Raw genomic sequence first — 23484 nt, 5'->3', positions numbered from 1 at the left:
AAACCGATATGCCTCTTCAAAAACTGTGTTTTTTTTGTAGCATACTTCAAAAAACTGACTGCTCGATCATTTATCACACCACAAGTCACGCGAGTTTGCCATGTAAAAATAGCAAGCAAAAACATTTTCATCTCCCTGTTTTTTTTTGTTGACTGTAACTGGTGATTCAATCACCAGTTAGAACTTATTGACAAGCAGCTGTCACTAACAATCATCAACTCCGCCCTGTAACTTCCCTGATTTTTTTTGCTCTTGCTTTTGTACTTCAAAAACAGTCTCTAGCTCAAAAACAAACGATCGCCAAAATGTCGCTACCACGCAAGAGAAAAGAAACGTTAATTAAAAGCATCGCCCACAAATCGGACCAACGTTCCTCCTACGCGATTTTCCTATCAAAAACTCCAAATTTCCCCGTGATTTGGTTCCGTCGTGGTACGAAACTCTCATCACCCTGATTCGGGTTGTACACACCCCTTTTAATCACGGTTGCGACGCACGGAAGCGTTGAAGGAAAGAGTCGTGCTCGCTTCATCACCGAAAGGATAATAATCTGTTTTCATTACCGCTAATAAGTGCCTGTGCACTAAGCCCACCCAGGGGCGAACAATTTCGACAGTGTCGTGTGGCCCACTTGTGAGTCTTTGGTTTAGGGTATCTAAATTTGGATTCAGATTGCAGTGCGCGTGGCATGCTTTTGACATGGCGAATGTCCTTCACCCGGGCAAAAACATCAGGAATCTGTCATCGAAATGGGGAGGTGGGAAAATATACATTTTTCCTTACCATTTTGCTGAATATCCTGAACGCTGGTAAGGATTTCTGTCCTCCAATGCAAAAAAAGAAATACTAAGATTTGGTTCGATTATTAGCTTCACTGGTTCTCGCAGGTTGGTGGGTGTTTGTGTGTGCCCTGTTGCTGCACACGCTGTACGAGATCAATGCGATAAAAGAAACTCAAGGCAGGGAGAATATTGGAGTTTGCCGTGCGCACGTGGTGTGCTTGGGAAATGCGAAAATCCCACAGTCCAAAAGTGGATGATGAAAGGCAAGCGACAAGCTACGGAGGAAATATGTTCTCCTATAATCCCCTTCTTGTGATAATATTAATGCTGTCGTTAGAAAATTGGAAGGTACTTATCGACGAACAGGAGCAATACAAACGCATCATCATCGTTTCCGTACGATCAGAGTATTTGAAGTCATTATCTCGTTCTCCTTCTTTATTGGAAAGAAGGTTTTTTTTTGTGTGTGTGTGTGCTGTTGGTTGCTGTGTGGATATTGCTAGTGACAAGACATTTACCCGTTTGCACGAACGACGACGATGATGACTAGGGTTATATCTGATTGGGAACCACTTCTCGCTGTCTATGCCCGATCGCAGTAGTATTCGCCACGGTCGACGTGATAGTCGGCGACCATCGGCATAAATTCCATTTTTAAGAATCATTTTCCTCAATTTCTACCGTTCAAACATCGAATCTACAATCTCCGTCGCAAAACTCCTCAAGAACTCAAACTCTCACTCTTGCGCCTCCAGAGAGGGGTAGAGAATTTTCTTCTCGTAGGAAATGATTTGCTTTATGCGGCGTTGCTTTTGGGCAAATAGAAGCAACAGAGCGAGAGAGAAAGAAAAAACCGTCTTTCCTCGAAGAAAAGCCAAATGTCATTAAGAAAAGGTACTTATAAATTCCCAAACCGGGCGTGCTCTGGAGCTGAAGGAAGACAGTGTGACTTTGGAAATATGAATGATGCAGATACACAGTTCCGTACTCGCCCACCCCAAAAAAACCGGAACGAACTGTTAGAAGAAGGAAGCAATGGTTCTGAATCGGACAGGGGGGAAAACGTTTGTGGTCTCGGTGGTAGTTCGGGGTAATATTTCTGGTACATTTTCGGGCAAAATTGTAATGCTAACCAATTTCCGTTCTTCCTTCCTTCCTTCCTTCCTTCCGGGTGTTGTGATGGGTATCCCGAGCTATGTTGCGCTGCGTTCGGTTGCGCTACGCAGCAGGGGAGCAGTAGTTGGTAAGCGACATTTTTCACGTACCCCCCCAAAAAGTTTATTGTGGTGCGGGTAGATTTGCTTCCTACTTTTAAATGCTGCTAGAATGTACTAGCTCGTGTTAAAAGAAGCGAAAGTCCTGTAAAGATACTCATTTCGCGACACTTGGTAGATGAAAACGCGGTACACTTTTGTGGCGCGTGAGCATTCGAACGTGAACAGAGTGCGGTTTTTGCATTTATTTTCCTTAAATGAGATGCGATTTGGCAAGGGTTGTTGTTATGGGCAAAATTGTGTGTTCTGAGAAACGGGCATTCAACCGTTTCTGGTACCCGCCGCATGTTAAGCACCGTGACATAATTTTATTTTCCATAAATCCTACACGTTGGAATTTCTTTGATATAAATTGTGTTTGATATATTATGTGAACTCATTCGATGTATAGTTCAGAGAAATATTATCTCATTAAAAAAATAGTTGGGAATGCTTCATGGATTGTTCTAGGAAATTTGATGCTCAGTTAGGAACTTTTTTTTAAACATTATTCATCCCTAGATTTATATCTATATCTCCAATGACAACCTAATGCTCTGTCAATCGTGCAAACCGCTTTGACGTTGTTGCTACCATTTCGCTCATTATTTGTTTCCCGTGCTCGAATATTCTTTTGACAATTTGCGTTTGCATCACAATGGAATACGGTAACCAGATCCTCGAAAGGTACCGGTTTCGTTGGTGATTCGCTTTTTTCTTTTCTTTTTGTAAACCGGTTACATTTTAATAAACACACGCAAAAGAACCCTTTAAAAAATGATCGCCCTTTTGTTTGCAAGCACACCCGTGCGAGCGGCATCATCATTATTATTATCTCGGAAAAAACCAACCCCTTAATGCTGAGTTAGTTCACTGTAAATACCGCTAACCCACGAAAGAATCTGCACTCGAATCGCATTTTATTATTAACACGTACTGTTGACTGCAAAGAGAGAGAGAGAGAGAGAGAGAGAGAGAGAGAGAGAGAGAGAGAGAGAGAGAGGAAATAAATGTTTTAAAACTACGAAAACATCGCACGTGTAAAAGCATAACTTCGTCTTCGTTTTTGCGATTGTTGTACTTTAATCATAAAACCACGGAAAATCTGATGCGCCTGCCACGGGGTTTAGTTCTTGATGCCGAGGTTTCAATTTCACACCCCTTTTATTTCGGTCGCAACGTACACTCTCGGTTACTTCCTCTCGGTTGTTTTTTTGCACCAAAATGGGGCAAGATTTTAAATTATGTACCAAGCAAAACGGAGGCACCGAGATTCATCATCCCCGAGGGGTTGATATTACTAGCGTGCCATTTATCTAAGAAAATTCAGAAACAAATGAACTTTAGTCCTCTTCAATGCGAGGGGAAGAAAGGAAAATAAAATTCTCGCATTTACTTTTTTGCTGGGTGTTATTTTTATTTTGTACATTGCTGGTCCCTTAAAATAAAATACCTTCATCATTGCTAAGGAAACAAAACTCCCTTGGGCTTATAACAAAAAAGAAACGGCCCAAAAATGAGGTTAGAATAGGAGCGGAAAGTGTCACATCGCAGGATCGTAAATTTGTTCCAGGGATAAACACATCGTCCCTACGTTTCGTGTCCCTGTTCGATCGTGGAATGTATACGGTCCGAAATCACGACAATGGCGTTAAGTAGTCAAATTGCACACCATCGTAGGAATACAATAAAAAAAAGTACAGTGGTCCACCATCAAATGTCACATCCGAGTGGAGATCAGATTTTAGTTTTTTTTTGTTGTTTTGTTTTAGGTCTAGATGTCTAGCCTAGTCCCGGACAACGAGTTCGGAGAATGTGTAAAAATAGAAATCTTCACAATATAATAAAAAAAAACAATCAACGGTGTGCCGCGCGAAGACGGAACGCATCATCGCCTGCCGGGCGGAATCTTGATCTAAAAAAAAGGACCTTAGCCAAAGCACAACATCGTCCTGCCGTTTCTACTCCGTCCTCGCGCTGTAGCTCTAGAGACCTTCCCGAAACGCGACCGAAGAGGGCAAATAAAGCAAAAGCCTAAAAGGGTTCCGCTACGGGTGTGTATGTGTTTTAACCCACCCTTTTTGGGCCAATGGCAAACCAAGCGAGGCCGCGCATAAAATCCGTCCGGCTTGGGATGGATGGAACAGGCCCTGATGTTTCGCTTTGCTCGAAAGTCAAGAACCGATCTCAGCGTGTGTATATACGGTCTTCTCTCATCTCATCCTGCCCTCAACACATAAACATGTTTATCACGCTTCTAGCGTTTTGCTGTACGCGGCCATCGAAAAAACACACACACACATATACAACCAGTCCACCAAAAAAAAAAGGACCACAAGCCACCAAAACACAACGGGTGGCACTTGTGCCCTATCTCGCGTTCATCCTCTCTCATCCTTACGAACTTTTAAGGGTCGGCTGTGTGCTTGCGCTGCCCCCTAACTGCGATGGGAAATAAAAAGGGTTTTTTTTGTGAAATTTTATGCTTTCCCATTGAATTAAAATGAAAATAATACGACAATATTTTTGCTTCTTGCTTCATGAAAATGCACGACGACAGAAGAGCGGGCGCGGAGGCGGGTACACGGCGTTGCTGTGCGTTTAGTATCCGAGAGGATCTTGACGTTTTATTATTCGGAAACTAACTGCATCACGGTCGGGGCCCTTTTACGAGTCCGCCCTCGCACCTAGCAGTGGTGTGTCCCACCTCCCGGTTTTTTGGTGCCGTGATTTTAAAGGGTGTTCTGCAAGGATATAAGGGACTGAGATTGATAAAAATGCTGACTCCACATCGAAAGGAAACGGCGAAAAAAAAGACGAATGAGAAAAACCTGTTCGCCTTTTTAGTGAAATCATTTTTTCCCCCGTTTTGTTTTGTTACTTGAAAGAAGGATCACCACGCGGGCCCAGTCATCGTGTGACGACCGGAACGATAGCATATGTGGCGTTAGAAGCGCGCACATAAGTGTAAGGTGTTGAGATGGTTTAAGCAAACGAAACAAAACAAAAAAGCACAACAAATGGAGTTCTACTGGTGTGGTGTTAGCGCTGGTAAATTGCACCATGAATTGAGCAACAACTTCCGGTTGGGGGGATGCCCGTGTGATAATGGATTTTCCGGCCGCCGCCTGCCAGTTTCCCTTTCATTGTTTCTAGCTTCGTTATAATCATACCTCTTCATCCTTTGGTTCGTGCGCAAAATTGTGTACAAAAGATTGAACACACACACACGGCAATCCCTTAAGGAAATGGTATTACCAAAAAACAATGGCCCTTCTGAAAGGGGAAAAATATCTTCTGCCACCATGCCCCGATCGTCGCGCAATTTATTTGCCATCATCTGCGTAAGCGTACCTCGTAACGTAGTTCTTGTTCTTCGGCTATTGCCTTTTCGTTAGACAAAATGAAAATCAACCATCGCACATACACACACGCACGGGGTTTGCTGCTGTTTTGTGCGGCTCTATACCCTTTTCGGAAGCCCCCGGATGCTTCGGGCCGGGTAACGTCATTACGGAACAATATATCAATATCAAATATGCATTAATAAGCGAAGTACGCATTTTGCTCGATTCATATTTTATGATTATTCTCCACTTATTCCACCTTTCTCTTGCCTCGAGGGGCGAAACAAGGGCGAAACACTGAAGCCGTAAAAGGGTAACTCATACTACTACTCGGCTGAAACCGTTCCGAGCGAAAGATGATGAATCTTGCGAACATCGGGATTCATCATCCATCCATCCTCATCCGTGTACTGTTCCACGCTACCTTTCCACGCCATTACTGGACGCTCTAACTAGAGCGCGTACGCACACAAACCTTGGTGTGGTGCGCTTGGTCACAGCAGTGCGCATCCCAAGTCTTGCTGGGTTGGTGGGTTTTGTTTTAACGGGCTGTTCTCACAGACTGGATACGACGATTATGAAGAAGATCATCTCCGCAAACCAGGGGGGAAACACGTTGGCAGAAATCTTAAATCAAGGCCCGTTGTTTTGTCCGTAAAGAAGTGCACAAGGCAACGCAACGCACACAATAACAGCATGACGAACCGTATTAGGTCGTTCCGGTCCGGATTACGAAGTTGGTTGCAAAAATTGTGCAAAGAAAAACGACAACATTTTGTGGATGACGGAAGTGTGGTTGGGAGGGAAGGGGAGGGGGAGGGGGGGAGGTGATGAGCGATGACCTTCTCCTTCTATGTTCGGTACAGAGATGATGCCTAGATGTGTCTATTTGCATTGCACTCTGCACCGCGAGGAAGGTTGGCAAAAGGTCGAACGCATCGCCCCCTGATGCGACCTCTCGGTGAAGAATCGATTGAGAATCCGAGGAGTCGACCGAATGCCGAGTGAAGGAAAAACTGTTCTGCGATAGACAAAGTCACGAGTAAAAATTTAATATCTTCCAACCGTGCCCGATGATGATGATGATGATCATGATGAGTTTGCGTACCGTATGCAATGTGTGTCCTCTCCACCACTACAGGTTCTAATCGATCGATAGGGAAAGACCACCGTGACTCTGTCTACCGCCTATATTGTTGGTTTAATAATCTGCTTGTGCTTGCGCCCTGATACATCGGTGAGACCTCATGCTGGGTTGCTTTAGTAGTTGCTTGTTTGTAAGCATTTTCCCTAGTCACTCTCCGCCGAGAAGTCGTTCCGTTTGTCGGGATTTCCTGCACTTTAAAAGTCCATTCCCCACTCTACTGGGGGCGAAAAGTGTGTTCCAAGTATTTGCTGTGGAACAAATTCCAGACACCGATGTTTGTATGGATTGGTGGGACATATCCGTACGCCGATAGACAAGAAAATTGGACTTGATTAATAGCTGCTGCATCAGTCGGATGAAACGGAAGCGGAGTCCCGTACCTTCAGGTGATGTCCCGGCATTGAAGGTTTTAGCCTTCCGTTGGTGTGGTTCTACTTTTTCCCAATCCCAAAGACACTTTTGCAGACAAACGCATTTAGGTATAAAACTGCAAAGAAACATCAAAGTTACAAGCGTACCTAATTGTCTCCATATGGTGATTTTGACGTGCGTGTCCTTCCCCTACTCTTCAGGGTGGGATGTCAAAATTACAGCCCAAAGCCGACTTGAAACGACGGCTAAGATCTCACCTATCCACTAGAATGTGCAATTATTTATTGCAAAGTTCGTACGCCGTGAAATATGCAATCACTTCCTCAGCCAGTGCCTTTTGGTTTGATTTGTGTGTTTTGCTTCTTCGGTGATATGTGGGGATTACTAGAGCACTTCGGACTCCGACAACATGTCAAGATCAGACAAGATTCGTATAGGATAGACAAACTGGGCACCCGCAAATACGTCCCCGTTCCACACTTTCGTTCGTAGGGCGGCTGAGACTCCGGACTCGGGACTCAGAGCCTGCTCAGTAGGCAATCCCAACAAGATGAGGTATGAATAATCCATCCATCTCAGATGGATTATGGACGGGGCTTCTCTTCCTCACCAAACCTAAACACGCTTTCGGATTCATGGTTGTTGGAATCGGTCGCCAGATCGACGCGACATGTTTACCTTTTCAATTACCGTATCCCTTGCCACCATACAGCGGGAGTTCGTTGCTTGGCAGTGAGCTGTTGGTTCGCACTAAAGATTTATTTGAACTGCAATCGTTTGAAGTTGGCTGTGTCCCCATACTGTTGGAAGTTTTTGGGAGATTGTGGGGTGGAATAAGAAGGTGGTAGTAATGCTTCATGTCCGGATGAATACAGGCAGGGATTTTACCGTAAACCTTAATGTCTTGTCCACACACCACACCACGATTCTGTTACCTCTTAGTCCAAAGTCGTCGCTTCCGATTTGCTACACGGTAAGAAAGAGAATCGGATCAACACACCTGAGTAACGCAGTGTGTAGAAGGTGCAACCGAGCTTTAAACAAAAAAAAGCGAGGAAATATGCAATGCTAAAAACGCATCTTTTTTCCACCATCACCACCACAACAACGGCAGATAGTGCACATTTGTACAATAGTTCTCTTTCTGCGTATTTATACAAAGAAAAAATGCAGTGCACAAACACAGTGCTCAAACAATCTCATCATTTATTCCGCACATCTGATGTGAGGAGGTTATGCGCCTTCAGAGGGGGCGAGTTTGCCGAAGGAGAAACATGTACATACAAGGAGGGAAATATGCCTGAGCAACATATAAACGACAAAAAAACATACATCGGTGTACGCGTCGCACAGATCGTTTCGCTTTTTCGCACATGCACCTTATTTGCATATTCAATTATTTAAATGAACCAATACTTTACGATTTCATAAATCTTCCCTACTTTTTGCGCACGGGGTTTGCCTTCGCACCTACCCGGAAATGCTTGCACACGGTTTGCTTAGTGTCTTCATCCAACAGGCACTAAAGTCGATCGGCACCGGACCGATAGAGCCGAAAGCGTTTGTATGTTTGACGGTGGTTGCAATTGCAATTCAGCTCCAACATCCGCCGGGTGGAAGTGTGGATGAAGTTGCAGCATATCGCAGCATATTATCCCCTTGTGTGTTCTTTCCGTTCTCCACTCCTCATCTTAGTGGAACTTCCACATTACACGAATTCCTGGAATTGACACACACCCATGCATGCATCAACTCTCCCCCCTAAAGATCGTTTTTCGTGTAGTTTAATTAAATCTTTTTACATGTTTATTAAACGAATTAAGATATTTGAGATATTTCAATTAGAACTTCACCACTCCTACCTTCCCGCCCTATCGCTACACTTCACGGGATTGCCCAAGATTGCACACCAGATTGGTTTGAGGTCGTGGACGTCCTCTAAACCTTCCCTAGCGCATGATAAAACAACCCATGGTTCTTCCATGGTTGTTACCGCACTCTCGCGCTTGGTCAGGATGATTTTAGCAAGGAAGCATGGGAACAGATCGCAATGAATATTCATGATGGTGTGGCAGTGCTGAGTATGTGTGTATGCACCCTATCCGTTGCATACTGCACTTTGGCGGCAGTCCCCTTTAGAAAGCAAAACCCCACCAAGAGAGACCGTTGTGAGTGACGCGTTTTTGCAGTACAACATGCAGACCAATTCTACTATTGCCGTACCCCAGTGTTCGGGCAAAAGGCAACATCAATTCATTCCACTGCTCATTAAATCACCGCTCGAAAACTCTTCACTGCCTCGCGGAAACTTAATTTTGCTGGTCCCGCGTAAGCCACCATCGGAAAAGGGGCTCTCACACACTCCATCAGCTGTCAGTCGTTATTCTCGCGCCCGTCTGACGATTTGCCTTCCAGAAGGTTGCACGCGAACGCGGCGCACTTCGCTTGGTGAGACAATTGCAGTTGACAGTAGTTGTTTTCCCTGTCGCGGCTCCCTGCGACGGTTCGCGACCGAGTCCTTTGCATGCGCAACTGGAAAAAAGCGCATTCCTTCTTTTCTAGTCCTAAATAACGCAGAGCAATAAAACGGGGTGCCGTGAAAGGGACTGTGTACCCCCAACACACACCTCTTCGAGGGTGGTTGTTGATGTACACTTGCCACCGATTCGAACAAAAACGGTTTGCCTTTTACCGTTCATCATTTTGGCACGCTCTCGTGGTGAAAAGGAAAACGATCCATTTCCGGATAGTTGTAAAGGTGGGGGTAGAAGGGCTGAATGAAGGGATAGTGTTTCCAGGCCACTTCCGGTGGTTCCTGTGGGTGTATGGTGTATTGCTGTAGTTTTGTTTTTTGTTTCAAAACGCCATCCTGATGTGTTACACACCCTGACAGCTTAGCTGAAAAGTTGCGCGAACAATAGTGTACTCGGGCGTGGGGTGAGGTGTGTTTGTACCGCAAAAGCATAAATCTTTGCTGCAGATAATAATAACAAAATGCACATTTTCCGCAGTTACCTTTTGTCTTGCAATTGCATTTCAGCGATGGTGAATTGCATCGTGAGTTTGTTTTTTTTTTGACTGACGTGAGAGTACAAACGTTACACCGTTGCTGACAATAGGTCGTGGTTTGTTTGGTGACGGAATGACAAGTATATGTTTCTAGGGCATGAATTGAATGCTGAATGATTGGAACAAGTCACTGTGAAATATTCTGATAATTGTTCTTTTACTGTTAAATTGATTGCATTATAAGCTGTCAGTGTAGTAAGTGTACCATATTGGACATCGGTTGACAGCTGCCTTTTATTTTGACAGCTGTCAAACCTCTAAGTATACAGAGACACCGTTTATATAAAGGTTCAATTCAAATGATGAAATATCCGTTAAAAATTAACACATTTTTACCATGATAGAGACTGCAATGTTTCAAAACATTTTCAAACTTATATCTACCATAACTGCTCAAATTTTAGCAAAAATATAATAAACGGATTGGCATTGCAATGCGACAGAAAAATCGTTCTTTTTTCGGTTGACGATGGCACTGCTCCCTGAGCCCCGGTACGAAACATTTGCGTATATCTGTTTCTATGCGTGAATTGCGATTTAAGCAATACAAGTAAATTGTACTGCTTCTTTTGTTTACGCAAATGCAGCCAAGTCATGCGGTTTTGTGGCGTATTTAGCTTTTAAATAAACACACACACGTTTGCGTCTGCTGCTGGATGCATTAATCCGACGTGGATAGCAAAATCGAAAAAAACAACACGACTCTAAATGCCAAATTTCTCATCGTTCGGACAACAAAACGGCCACAACGATCATCATCACTAAATGTGTGCCTGGGCGCACATCTCGTTTGTTGATGAAAGACATGAAAGTGTAAATATTATTTCTAATTGATTTTCCAACTCGCTCACGGACTGCACTTTCACTGCGGATGTCGAGTTTCGAGTGCTGAGCAACCATCAATCAATGTGACTGTGCGTGTTGTTGTTGCTGCTTGAGTGAAAGCTGTTGCAGAAGGACACAAACAGCGCGGAACAAAGATGCGATCGGATGATCCTCTGCGTTGCCCGTGCGTTTATTTCTTCGCCTGGAGAACAAATGATCGTTAAGCAGAGAGGGGCAGTGTTGTTGAATTGTTTTCTTTCGTCCGTTCCGTTTCGGTCTAGACACAAACAAACACCGGAAGTCTGGACAAACCGAAAAACGGCAAAATGGCAGATGATTTACTTGCAAACAAATAAACAAAACAGACACCGTGGAAAGTGTTCTTCATTCTAATAACCGTCCCATTTTAGCCGGTTGGGTCGCATTGTCTTTGGGGGTGATTTATGATTTTTCCTGAAGAAGAAGCTCGTTGAACGGCTGTCATCATGATTCGTCCGATAATTGGTCCAACGTCCAACCGAGCTCAGGATATCGGTTTTCTACGAATTCCACTCCAGTTTTCCACAACATAACACTCGTTTGCCTACTTTCAATCAACACTGGCAGAAACCCGTATCCTGTAGCACCTGCCGACCTTCACCCTGTACTACCCTCCCTCGGGAGGGGAAAAAAGGGACGTTGACAATTAATCTCAAATGGCTGCTGAAAAACTATCCGCTGACAGCGAGCTACAACGAATGTAAGAAGGACTCTTCAACCGATGTTTCTGCCTTCGACCATATGTGTGCGCTATGTGAAGGCATCCGGTTTTTCCTTACGAAGGCAAGCCCGTGCAAGCCGTGAAAGAGCCCATCCTAATTTTCAAGTGCTTGTTCTCAATCCCTCGAACGAGTCTTTCCACAACATAACCCGGGGAAAACTCTCTCACGTTCTGTTTATTAATTTCGACCGCGTTTGTTGTATGGAAGGCTGCTTCTACTGCAAGTGGATGTTATTTTCGATTTTTTTTTCGTTGAAAATTTTTGTCACGTCCTTGTGCTGTGCTGGTGTAAGCTTGTGATGATGAATTCTGCGTCTGTCGTTTGTGTGTATCGGGAATAATGGTGAAAAAAAGAAACAGAATTCCTAACCTCCAAAACAATCACACACTGTGAGATGCTGGTTGGTGGATAAGCGAGAAGATGCTACGAAGAATAGCTTCGAAGCAACTCGCATACTTCCTAGTCCAATTTTATTAATATTCTCCTCAACCGACTGTCACCCAATTTAATAACGAATCCAACCATCCAACCATCGTCATTCCATGGTGACCGCAGTCACTCATTTTATGACATCTGGTGCTTCCTTGAGGTTATGCGAAGAAGTAAGACAGTAGCAATCGCAGTAGAAACTCGTAACCAGCTACTAGACTTATACTACTAAAGCGGGTGCGATAAGAGATAAGACACGGACTGTCACTGGAATTATGGTGGATCACTTTATGGAACAGTTCCATACACACAACACACAGTGACTGTCACAAGTTTCTCTACGGATGAGTTTGACGTACGATCCAATGAAATTGAATTGGGTAATTCCATCAAGTAACAATTGTGAAACAATTTCTGAAATTTTGCTTCAAAAACTGACATGTGCGTATGTGGTGATTGTACCAGAGGTGACCTTGCTTATGTACTGTCATGTCGTACTTTTACATTTCCTTCGAAACTCTCGTTCAGAAATCTTCTTTTTTTCATCCGCTGACACATCTTGTAAACAAATAAACCGCCATCGAACGAGAAGCAACATCCTGACAAACTTCCACGCTTCTTTATTGCGTTGTCAGGGTTCTCTAGGTAGTCGTGAGCTTGCTGGATTCAATATCCTGAGATGACTATGCTGGTAAAATTAATTCTTTCTTTATTGGACATAAAATTGAAGAACAACTTGTAAGGTACTTCTACTATCGTTTTTCTTTCTTTTCTTTCTTTCATTCGCGTATCGTCTCATAAAAACATTTGACATCGTACCAGAACGCGACAACACTGCAACTGGCTCTACTATTCGCACACTGTTTAAAGTAAATGACAGCGCTATGTTGTCCTTTTTTTATCCTCTTTGTGTAGTAGTTTGTCCACCGATCAACCCTTACGATGTTGAGCGCCACATTTACTTTTACCACAGCGCGCGTTTCCTTTCGACCAAAGCGCATAACCCCGCTCCATAAACCGCAATGACAAAAAAAACTTGACATTCTTTTAAATTCTAGCCTTTCTTTCGACCATTCCACACCCTACAGGCCTCATCTGCAGTGTACTGTCCCCGTCAGTGCAAATACGCGAATAATAGCCATTCGTACATCCTTTTTTTTCGCTATTCTTGTACCGCTTCCCGGTTCGGCACACAAAACGGGATTTACAATAGCAAGGAGACATGGTCAGCAAAATACACAGATCGGCAGAAGCGGGAGATCCACGTTTGGGGGGATCGATTCCGGCGGGGGCTTGGTGGAGAAAATGAAATTTTTGTCCACTCACTTGAACAAGCGTGCCAGGCCGAAAGCGGACGACAAGAAAACCAACTAAACCATGTATCCATTTTCCTGCTTTTCGTGCCCCCAAACGTCCCTCCTTTCTCCTCCCTCGGAGGCGCATTTCCCCTGGATTGGTTCTGCTCGATGCGGTCGGTCGAGGCCCTTCACGGGTTGGGCGTTTTTCTTTGCGTTTATGCCAGCAGGACAAAAGTTTCCCATTCCCACCTTGTTTCTGGCTTTCCTGGCCCGTTGTGGTGGTGTGGTAGCCTAATTTATGATGCTGTAAGGATTTCAGCGTTATTTCCGGCGAATGGCACTTGCTTCAACCACATACCACACCCCATCTCGCAATCATCTTTTGCCCCACGCTTCTATTGACAGTCGGGAAAGTTGTTGGCGACGCAGGACGTGTTGGGAGAATGATCCCGAAAAGCAACCCGGGGACACATTGTAGAAAACTTTGCTCGCTCTTTGCTCATTGTGTGTGATTTTTACTTTCACCACATCAAGCGGAAAATTGCGCACCGTGGCGCTCTTTCTCACTCACTCCGTCTTTTCCGTGGTACGTTCACTTTTAACCCTGTGATCCCTTCCGCTGTGTTACAGGAAAGCGAAGAAGGAGAATCATTTTTCCGTTCAAATCGCATGGGAAAGTTTTCACAATCGGCACACACCGTGATAGTTCGACGGGGTGTCACAGGATGTGGGACCTGCCCCGCGATATGGGGTTTGATGGAGTGGAAAGAATCGGAGACTGCTATATAGAAGCGCACGCTGTTGTCACCATTCCGTTTTCCGGAGTTTTCCAAATGGCTATCAGTAATTAAAACTGATTCTAATGTTTTCATGGTTTCGCATGGAGTTGGAAAAACTTCTCCTCCTCGAATTAAAAAAAGGACTTCATCTCCGCTTCGTGAGAACTAATGCTGTGATTTTATTTACCGAACCGAAGAACCTTCCGGACCGTGTTCTTACATCCGGAATGGAACCATTGGAATGTCTTCTCGTGTTCAGCTTGTGACATTCGCTTTTTTTTTGGGGACAAGTGTCGGTTGGATGTTTTCCAAAGTTTGATCCTTCGTGTCCAAGAATCATAGGGACAATATGTTCAACGATCGTGGGTCAATAAACTTAACATTTAAAACCAAAAAAAGAATAAAAAAATATAAGTAAAAGCAACAAGAAAAAAACAATTCACACCATGTTGTTACTGCAATTGTGTCATCCATGTTGGAGACACTTTCTTATGCCCTCCGGTGTCCATATAATTGCCGACAGATGTTTTGTGTTGGGCTTCAGTTTATATTGCATGGCGGCAACAACTGCATCCAGATGATAATGTTATTGTGTGCCAAAAGTGACACTTTTATTTCCAACCAAATGATTCTGAGGGCCTAATGTATTCTTTCTGTCACGGGGTACTCGTTTCGGGTGGCACACACATGAAGCGGAAGGAGAATTTATGACAAACGCAAACGGATGCGCTTGGACGCGCCCAGACGAAGGATTTTGCTTTGCTATTTGCTCCCAGCCAACCGGTATGTGGCGCCTGCTGCTGGGAGCTACAAAACGTATAGCATTAATCCATTGGATTTCGTGTGATATCGTCTCCAGTGTTGTTGCAGGAGCACCACGACTCATTGGTGGAGTTAAATGTGATGGAAAATTGTTGCACTTCTTCTTGCATCCACACCTGTATCTGATTGTGGATTGCAGCTGGAAAATTCTTCTTCCTCCCAAAACACGTTGCGTCCAATGTTGCGTTGTCTTGCGAAGAGGAATCCACCGTTACCAGTACCAGTGTAACTCATCAAAATTCTACACAGTGTGTGCCGACGTTACTCCGTCGCTGTGGTGCTATGTGTTTCAAAAGGAAGATTTATCCATCTCCATCAAGTTTCCGGATCGGGGTTCCGTCCAAAGGCAGACGAATTCTCCCGCGGAACCCGGTGATTTGTTCGCTGTTCACGAAATGGTTGTTTGTTGCTTTTGCCGATGCTGTAGCTCAACCAGCGAAGATAACAAGATAAATTACGGACAGACCAACGTGAAACGATCGCGCGCGCACGTTGCTGTTGTTCCTGCGCCCTATGTGTGTTTGGCATGTTCGTGAGTTCTCCATCGGTCTTTTCGGTCAATTAAACATAATAGCCATTTTTGGCGGTAGCACTTTTGAGGAGTTCGCGATTTCGGCACCATTTTTTTTTCGCTCTCGTTTTTTTCGTTGTGTGGTGTTGCGCGTCCTTTCGCGTCACTTCCTTTGTTTGCAGTTTATTTTAAACGGACAAGCGTTTGTTTAATTTTTTTTCTTCTCCTTTACATGTCTTTTTGGCGTGTTTTTATCGTCAATATGTTCTTGTTGTGTTTTTCTCGTCATTTTTGGGGAACCCAAAATTTTTACATTGTTAATGTTTTCTCACACGAATCTACACGCACACCCATATGCGTGGCACCAAAAGCTTGAGGCTTTGAAAGGTTCGCAATGCAATGGGGGTTGATTTAATCTTTTATCGGGAGCCGTTTTTTTTAATGTACAATTTTTCTCACCAACGCACACAGCTGGCGACAGTGGTAGACACATTTCCCACATCCGTCTTCAGTTTTCCCATAGCAGCAACTTCCTAATGTGCAACACTTCGACTTGTCTAAATGATCGCTATCAGTGGAAGGTGAATGTGTTTTTTTTTTGCACTGACCCATACGGCCGGCGGTCTCTTTTAGCTTTATTTTGGACAGGATAATTTTCATAAATATACATGGTGTATCATACACACTCGTTTTGCTAATAACATTCTCACTAAAAATGCTCGCTTTTGAAAAGAGTTGTGCGTTGCTAAACATTGAGCAGGTCCAGTCGAGAAGAAGGTTGCCGTTTTGCGATAAGCGCAAAAGACATTTACATAATTTCCAAACCATCGACAACCGATCTTCTTAAACTGTTGCCCGAACGGGAAGCAAACTCTTGCTGTGTACCTTGTTTTGGACGTTCTACCATAAATTTTGAAACAACCCCTATCTGGGTTCCTCCCCCCCCCCCCCCCCCCTTATCACCTTTCCGCGTCCTCGTGCATGTAATCATCGTTACCAATCTGCGACCGAGGCGACCGACTGGAGAAGGAAGCAAAACATCAAATAATGATCATCCATTCTCGTCGTCACCGCGCACACTCGATCGCACACGGAAGACCTTTTCGAAGGGCTTGCGGGGCGATGATGATATATTCACTCCCGCGGCACCGACCGTTGTGTGAGTGCGTTTCTTCGTGTGGCCGCTTCTGCGGCACGCAATGCAAGATGAAGATGAACCCGCTTGCACACCACTCCAACGTTGAGCTGGGCACGTTCTCGTGCGCCCGTCTCTTCGAACTCGAGCGCCATAATTTATGGGACCGAAGGTATATCTCGCGCTTATCTCGCGCGTTGTGATTAATTTATGAATCTATCGATGTAATAAACCTTCTTTTTTTCCTTCGTTCTCCCTGTTTGGCTGGATTCGATTTAGGGGGATAGTACAAAGGTCCTCGAAGGGGGGAGAACTCTTTTACCAGCTGTATAAAACTAACCCCACAAACAGTGTGTGCGTGTGGTAGAGACAATTTAAGCCCGAGGATTTTATGAACCAGTTTTCCTACCAAATGCAATAACACAACGTTATGGGTTTTAGTGATTTTACTCTCTAAAATCCCGATTGCGGTTGTCATGTTAACAGGATCACCACTTTACTACTATTCACGTTAACAGATGGTTTTAAGGGTAAAATATATTGCATATGCAATTTGCAGAAGGCCAACCAAATTCAATCCCCCTTTCTGGTGAATCTCGACGGAAGATTTGCATCGAAATTAGTGGTATGAGATGGAAGAGATGGTGGACATTTTCCGGGGCCCCGACCGGAATGGGATGGGTTTATATTGTCTGCTAGCAGTGTCTCATGTTCTGGTAGCTTTTCTGTTTTCGAAGCACGCGCCAGGGTCCTCTTCTTCCCCTTCTCTTTTCCCACAAAAACGAAGTCAAGGGAATGGAAAATAGAACGTTGATTAAGACCAAAAATGTGGGGGAAAAACATCCCCCGGTCCATATGCGTACAACTCAAACCAACTGGCTCAAATCCATTTAATGAAGATAAACCCGTTCGTTACGTGTGCGTCTATATGTGTGTGCCATCCTTCGTCTGCGGCGCGTAGAAAGAGCGTAAAATAGCAGCAGACGATAAAAGTGTGATGTGGTTTTGTACCACTTGTCTCTTGGTCTGGAGTTTTCCCTTACGGCGCTTTGGACGAGAATGGAAGGAACTGTTGCGGTGACTGTGTGTTTGCAATCGGCTGCGTTTAAAAGGATTTCGGATGCGGATTTGGTATGCCCCCGCCATTCGGTTGCATCCTTTAAAGGGGTTTCTTCGACACACCAACCAAAAGGGGCACACGGAAAGTAATGGAAAATCATAGCACTCCCCCGTTAGTCGAATCTTTCGACACGCAAATGCCGCTGACAGCTGCCGTCAAGCAAGTGCTTGTAAGTAAATCTCTATTTGACTTTGTTTTGCGTGTATTAAACGGAAAGAGAGAAAGAAAGAGAGAAAAAGGATGGATAAGAAATCCGAAATGCACTAAAACTTTGTCCGCTGTGCGCCATCTTGTGCAAGTATGCAAATTAAGCGCCGTTTCATTTCTTAGTGTGCGCTTTAGATAATTACCAAATCCGAACACTATATCCCCAGACTGGGAAAACAACAACCCTCAATTGTAATAAGAGCAGTAACAGAAAATGGAAGCGTACAGTTTGGCAACACTATTACCAATGGAAAGGAACAAAACTTACACTAATTCATGCGTATCGCTTTCCCAAGGATGCGTAGAAATGTTTCACTTCAGTGGCTGTGGCCCATTCTCGACCAATTTCGCCCATTCAATTTATATACATTTTTGCGTCTTTTCTCCTCCCACACACACACAGAATGGAAAAAGGTTGACAACTGGAACGTGATCGTCGTCCAAGCTGTTACTTTGAGAGCACATGAAACGTGTCGCAACCCTTATCGCTTGCCTTTCCGCATCTGCCTGGGACGGGCGAGTTTTTGGGCGTTGTGAAATTAAACCGGAAAATAGGAACCGGAACCTATCGGAGGGAAGGATACAGCAATTGAGCCTGTTCGCGGATGAATGAGTTTTTCACAGGATGGTTTTTTTTTCTCTTCAGCCCCGACTTTTCCCACTTTCTATCACGTTCTTTTCGGTTAGCCAGCAATAACTAATCCACGCCTAAGCACAACTCGAAACTGACCGGACATCCTAACGATCATTCGTACGCTTGTGAAAAGAAACACAACCGGAAAGGTGATGAAGTGTATCTACCCTCTCTCTCTCTCTCGCGCATCCCCATTCACCAAGAACCGGGTGAATTGGTCGCTTCAACTCTTCGAATAACCGTCCGCAATTAAAGCTGTATCCGTTCGGCTTTAAAGGGATTAGCAAGCTAACACTGGCTATTTATTTTCGGTGTCTGGTTTTAGCTGTGGCCGTATTCTCATCGTCTCTCCCACGGGGTAGTTTTTTTTGTCCATTTTTCTTCTTCCCGCCATTATTTTTTTGTTGCGGTGAGATTTTTCGGATGTTTTCCAACATTCCCGCCCCCGGGAAAAGTCCGGCTTTGACGTAAAATAAAATGGATCATCCTACTTTTTACCGACCAATTTCATCCAATTTTTCTTGTACCAACCCGCAACAAACCCGTCCTCGGTTCCAATATATATATATCGGTTTGTGCACGTCGCCGGAACCGAAGTTCTTGTGAAGCTTCCGAAAAGGATTCCGGTGTGTTTAGTGAAAGTAATGCCGATGGAGGGGCCGGTGGAGGGGGGAGTTTTTTTTCTCTCCGTTTTTCCCCCTAAGGGTGGGTATATCACAGAGATGGAAGAGGAGGCGGATGTGAGGGGGGGAGTTAAAGGATCAAGGTTGATGAAAATTTTATCCGAAAATTCCATCACACAGACACACGGTGTGTAGCACAAATTCTAAAGTCCTGTCGCGACCATTCTAAGGGTCTCGGAGTTGCTGTTGTCGGGCTTGTTCGAAGAGTTATCAACAGCAACAACAAAAACTCTAAACGTTCCGTCCTGTTCTCCCTCCAACCATTCACTTTTTCCGAGAGGAAAACTTTTGCACCAAATAGTTGTCATTGATTTCGGGTTTCCTTTTTTTTTTGGTTTGGTTTTGTTGGTCAAAAGAAAATCCGTTTCGATGATACGAATTCACATCCCTCTTACACCGGTCAAAACAACAAACCTCCTCTCGGTCTTCAGTATGGTCGACCAAGGGTCCGGGATTTGCACCGGACGTTGTTCACACCCACACATACACCAACCCAGGTGGCCGGATGTCGTCGACCAGGTTTCAGTTTAATGCTTACAGCAAACATTGAACCGGAAGGTTGCTTCCATAACACTGGCCACCTCCAACCCTTCTTACAAACTCAGATACACACACAGACGTAGTGTGTACTTACTTTCCCCGAACGTAACTGAGCCAGGGAGAGAAAATTGACTTTAGTTTAACTTTTTAGCCGTACTAGAGGGACACTTTTTGTCGACACTTTTGCTGCATCTCTTTTAACCTCTGCTGAAAGACGATCCTGGGGGAAAAGCCCGGAGAGCACAGATTCGCAGACAGCAGAGGCAGTATCCTGCGGATAACCCTCCAGGACACACGAATACCACGCTGCCTAGTGGGACGATATATCTAAGTTTTTAAGTTTCTTTGCAAAAGATTGCGAGATGCATTTCGCCTTTTCTGTTCAACCTTTTGCTTGTGTAGAACCGGAAGAGAGCATAGAACGACCGGTTTTTTTTTTGTTTTTTCTGCTTCTTCCCATCTTGTAAAGGTGTGGAAGGAAAATGGGGTCTTAAAAAAAGCAAGTAAAAGACAAAATAGAAGGTGGTAAAATTGGGAAAGTTTGTTCCGAGTTTAATAAAAGTCAAGACACCGTTGGGTCATCACACATAAACCCAACGTGATACCATCAGAGCTTGGAAGACGGTACGAAAAGCTCTCTCTCTCTCTCTCTCTCTCTCTCTCTCTCTCTCTCTCTCTCTCTCTCTCTCTCTCTCTCTCTCTCTCTCTCTCTCTCTCTGGCAGCCGAGAACCGTTTTGCTTTTTTGTTCTTTGTGACGTGTGACGACGGTTTGTTGGGAATGGTGCGGAAAACTTTCAGCTCACCTTCAACCTTACTTGCCCTTATTGTCTCGGTTGTCCATCTCGATGTTCCCTTTCCGCGCTAGCATAGAGTGAGTATAAAAAAAGGTGGAAGTCGAGCAAAAGGCATATCCCGGCGTCAAGCTTGGCCTGTCGCACGGTAGATAAATTAACTTTATTAAATTTCTCCACGACAACGGTGTGTGTGTGTGTGTGGCGCTTGGTGATGCCCGGGGAAAGTGTTTTTCAGCCATGTTATAAGATGTCAACTGGCCGGCAACAGCTACCGCGGACGCCGGCTTGGTGGCAAGGATCCCTTAGAGATCCGGTGATTGGCTGGCTGCTCGGGGCAGGAAAATTGCACTATAAATCCTTCACGGATCCAGTGCAACATCAACGAGCTTGATGGCCGGTAACTACATATCCCTTGTCAAGGTTCCTACACTTTTTTTTTATCTCTCGTGACAGTAGAAAGAGATTACTGGCTGGGCGAGAGATTGGTGAAAGTTGGGCGAGCAAAAGAACGTAGATATCAAGCATGATTTTATCTTTCCTTTAACACTTCTCCTGCGTTTGTGTGAGTTTCACGTCAACCGTTAGTTTCGGAGGAGCGCGCGCGATATGTTAGTGTCAGTTCTATGAAATGGCACCAATCCCCCCGTCCCAAAAAAAGTCAACGGTGTGCTAATGGCCGAACAAAAGAGCAATGGACTACCAGAGGTAGTGTTTTACCATACCTTGCCCTTGTCACCATTTAAGTGGTGAGATGCCTTCTAGTAGCCGTGGAATTGTTAGAGAACCTAGACGTATCCCAATTCCTAATCCTAATCGCTCTTCACCGACAACAACACTCGACTCTTTTTACTTGACCTGCTGACATCTGACACGGAATCAATCGATCTTGCCCTGCGCTGCGAGAATGGGGTTTGGGGCACCCGGAAATGGGCGTCAAGTGTAAGTAATAGGATAAATCAAATATTTACCCACGCAACAACGGAGAGCATCCTTCAAGGAAGGAACCAATATCTTGCCGCTTGTGGCGCACACGGATTGAAAAGTAACACCAGTTTCATTAGCACTAGACACGAAGCCACTTGTGTGTGTAGGGTGATGGGAATAAAAGTAAATGACAGCTTCTCCGGATGTGCGCACACGATCGGCTTCTACCATATGAAGTGCCTCAGTGCGATTTGCAGTATCAAGCGGTAACATGAGCACTGTACTAATCAATAGGTTTACTGTCCGATTTGAAGCAAACGGCCCTATGTGCCGGTGCACCCTTATATCACACAGATACACCAAGTGTAATCGGGTGTGTGCTCTCTCCAGATCGTTCCGTTTGCCGTGACCGACGAGATGGATTGATGGTGACTTTATTTCCCTGCTGCTACTCACAATCATCCATCAATCTCGCGCTCTGCACTTCACTTACACACAAACACACGAGGGATATCCACACACCCATGTTGCGATATCTGTCCACATATCTGTCCTCAATCGAAATCGTCCGTAGCCCGGGTTCTCCATCCCTCTATCTGTCGCATCCCGTCGGTTGGCTCACTCCGCATGACCTCATAACAGGCCGAGTGATATGAATTTGATTTGATGTGAGTTTTTTCGTTGTTACTGACTTGTCATTTTTTGTTGTTGTTGTAAGCAGCATGTGTCCTTTTTCGCCTACGGTTCTGCGTTATGCCCTTTTTCAGCTAAAGGACATTGGAGCCACGTTCGACTTGTCGCAACTTCCACACAACGTTCGATTTCGGCACAGGGCCGGATCTACAAAATGTCGTAGCAACCGAAGTTTCATTCATGGTTTGTTTTTTTTTGTTGCTCAAGTTATTTTCATGCCCACTCATAAGGCAAATATGGTAACGAACACACACGCAATCGAGCACACCGAAAGGATGCTCTGTGAAGCGTTAAATAAGATGAAGGCTGGTTCGTTAACTTGAACCTTCCGATCGTTGAGATTTGCGTTGAGATTGAGCGACAGTGATGCGTGCCGTTGTCGGTGGTTGTGTCAACCTGCCAGATACGTACGTCAACACTCTTTCACGGGAGTTGAAATGGGAGCTGGGGGAGAGACCCACGGCCATTGGCTTAGGGGGATTTTGAAGGATTAACGTTTTCTTCTATCCTGGACCGGTGCTGTGTGGTCGTTACCTCAACCAAAAATCGATATTTTTTTGTCATTCATACTGCTGATGTCGGATATCCCATAGTCTTTAGCCCCACAAGTTTGGAGGGGGGCGAGGAACGCTTTTGGTGTATGTGTGATAGTGGCAAAAAATCTCATCTGAAAGACATTCCTTCGGGTTGTAGCGTTTTATGTGCCTTCAAAGATCCTTTGAAGTAAGCAAACATAACCTCATGTGTCGGGAGGTTATTTCCTGATTTCTTTCTGCAACATAGCACTAACATTGACATTATTAAGCAAACTTATTGCCTAATCGGGTAGAAAAGCGTTGAAACTTCTGCATCCCCTCCGCCATTACTTTGTGTGGGAAGGATACCGCCACAAGGAAAGAAGGTGTCGAAGTTGAAGTAATACTTTCAAGGAGGTAAGAACCGCATTTTCGCGTTAATGCTGCTGCTCCTGCATGCTTATGACAATTAGAATGTTAATTAGCCTGTCTAAAGGGAACAACAAAAAAGATTAAATAAAAAACTAAGTTGCACCGACACCCGGCTGCCGCCATCGACGGAATTCGATTCTAGATGGCGTAAGATCTTTACCAAACTTTGCACGCCAAGTATATACTTTGGGAAGAGAGAGAGAGAGAGAGAGAGCGAGAGAGAGAGAGAGAGAGAGAGAGAGAGAGAGAGCGATCCCGGCGGGAAATACTACCACCAGAGTGGAATTTGTGAGTGGAATTAATTTACAGCTCTAATTGCATCCAATCGCGGTTCACGTTTGGCCGTGTGCTACTGAAAATCCGACCAGATATAAGCATGGAAGGCAAGCAAAGAGCCCGGACCAAAACGCC

At 44.6% G+C, this 23484-nt stretch overlaps 1 protein-coding gene across 12 annotated transcripts in view; it reads left to right on the top strand.

Moving 5' to 3' along the window:
- The window catches only part of LOC125761903 (uncharacterized transmembrane protein DDB_G0289901), a 275515-nt gene that overhangs the window by 238686 nt on the left and 13345 nt on the right, over positions 1-23484 (top strand). The gene's annotated exons all lie outside the window — the stretch shown is intronic.

This window comes from Anopheles funestus, chromosome 2RL, assembly GCF_943734845.2.
Source record: "Anopheles funestus chromosome 2RL, idAnoFuneDA-416_04, whole genome shotgun sequence".
Classification (NCBI taxonomy): Eukaryota; Metazoa; Arthropoda; class Insecta; order Diptera; family Culicidae; genus Anopheles; species Anopheles funestus.
This window is presented reverse-complemented; position numbering and strand designations above follow the sequence as displayed.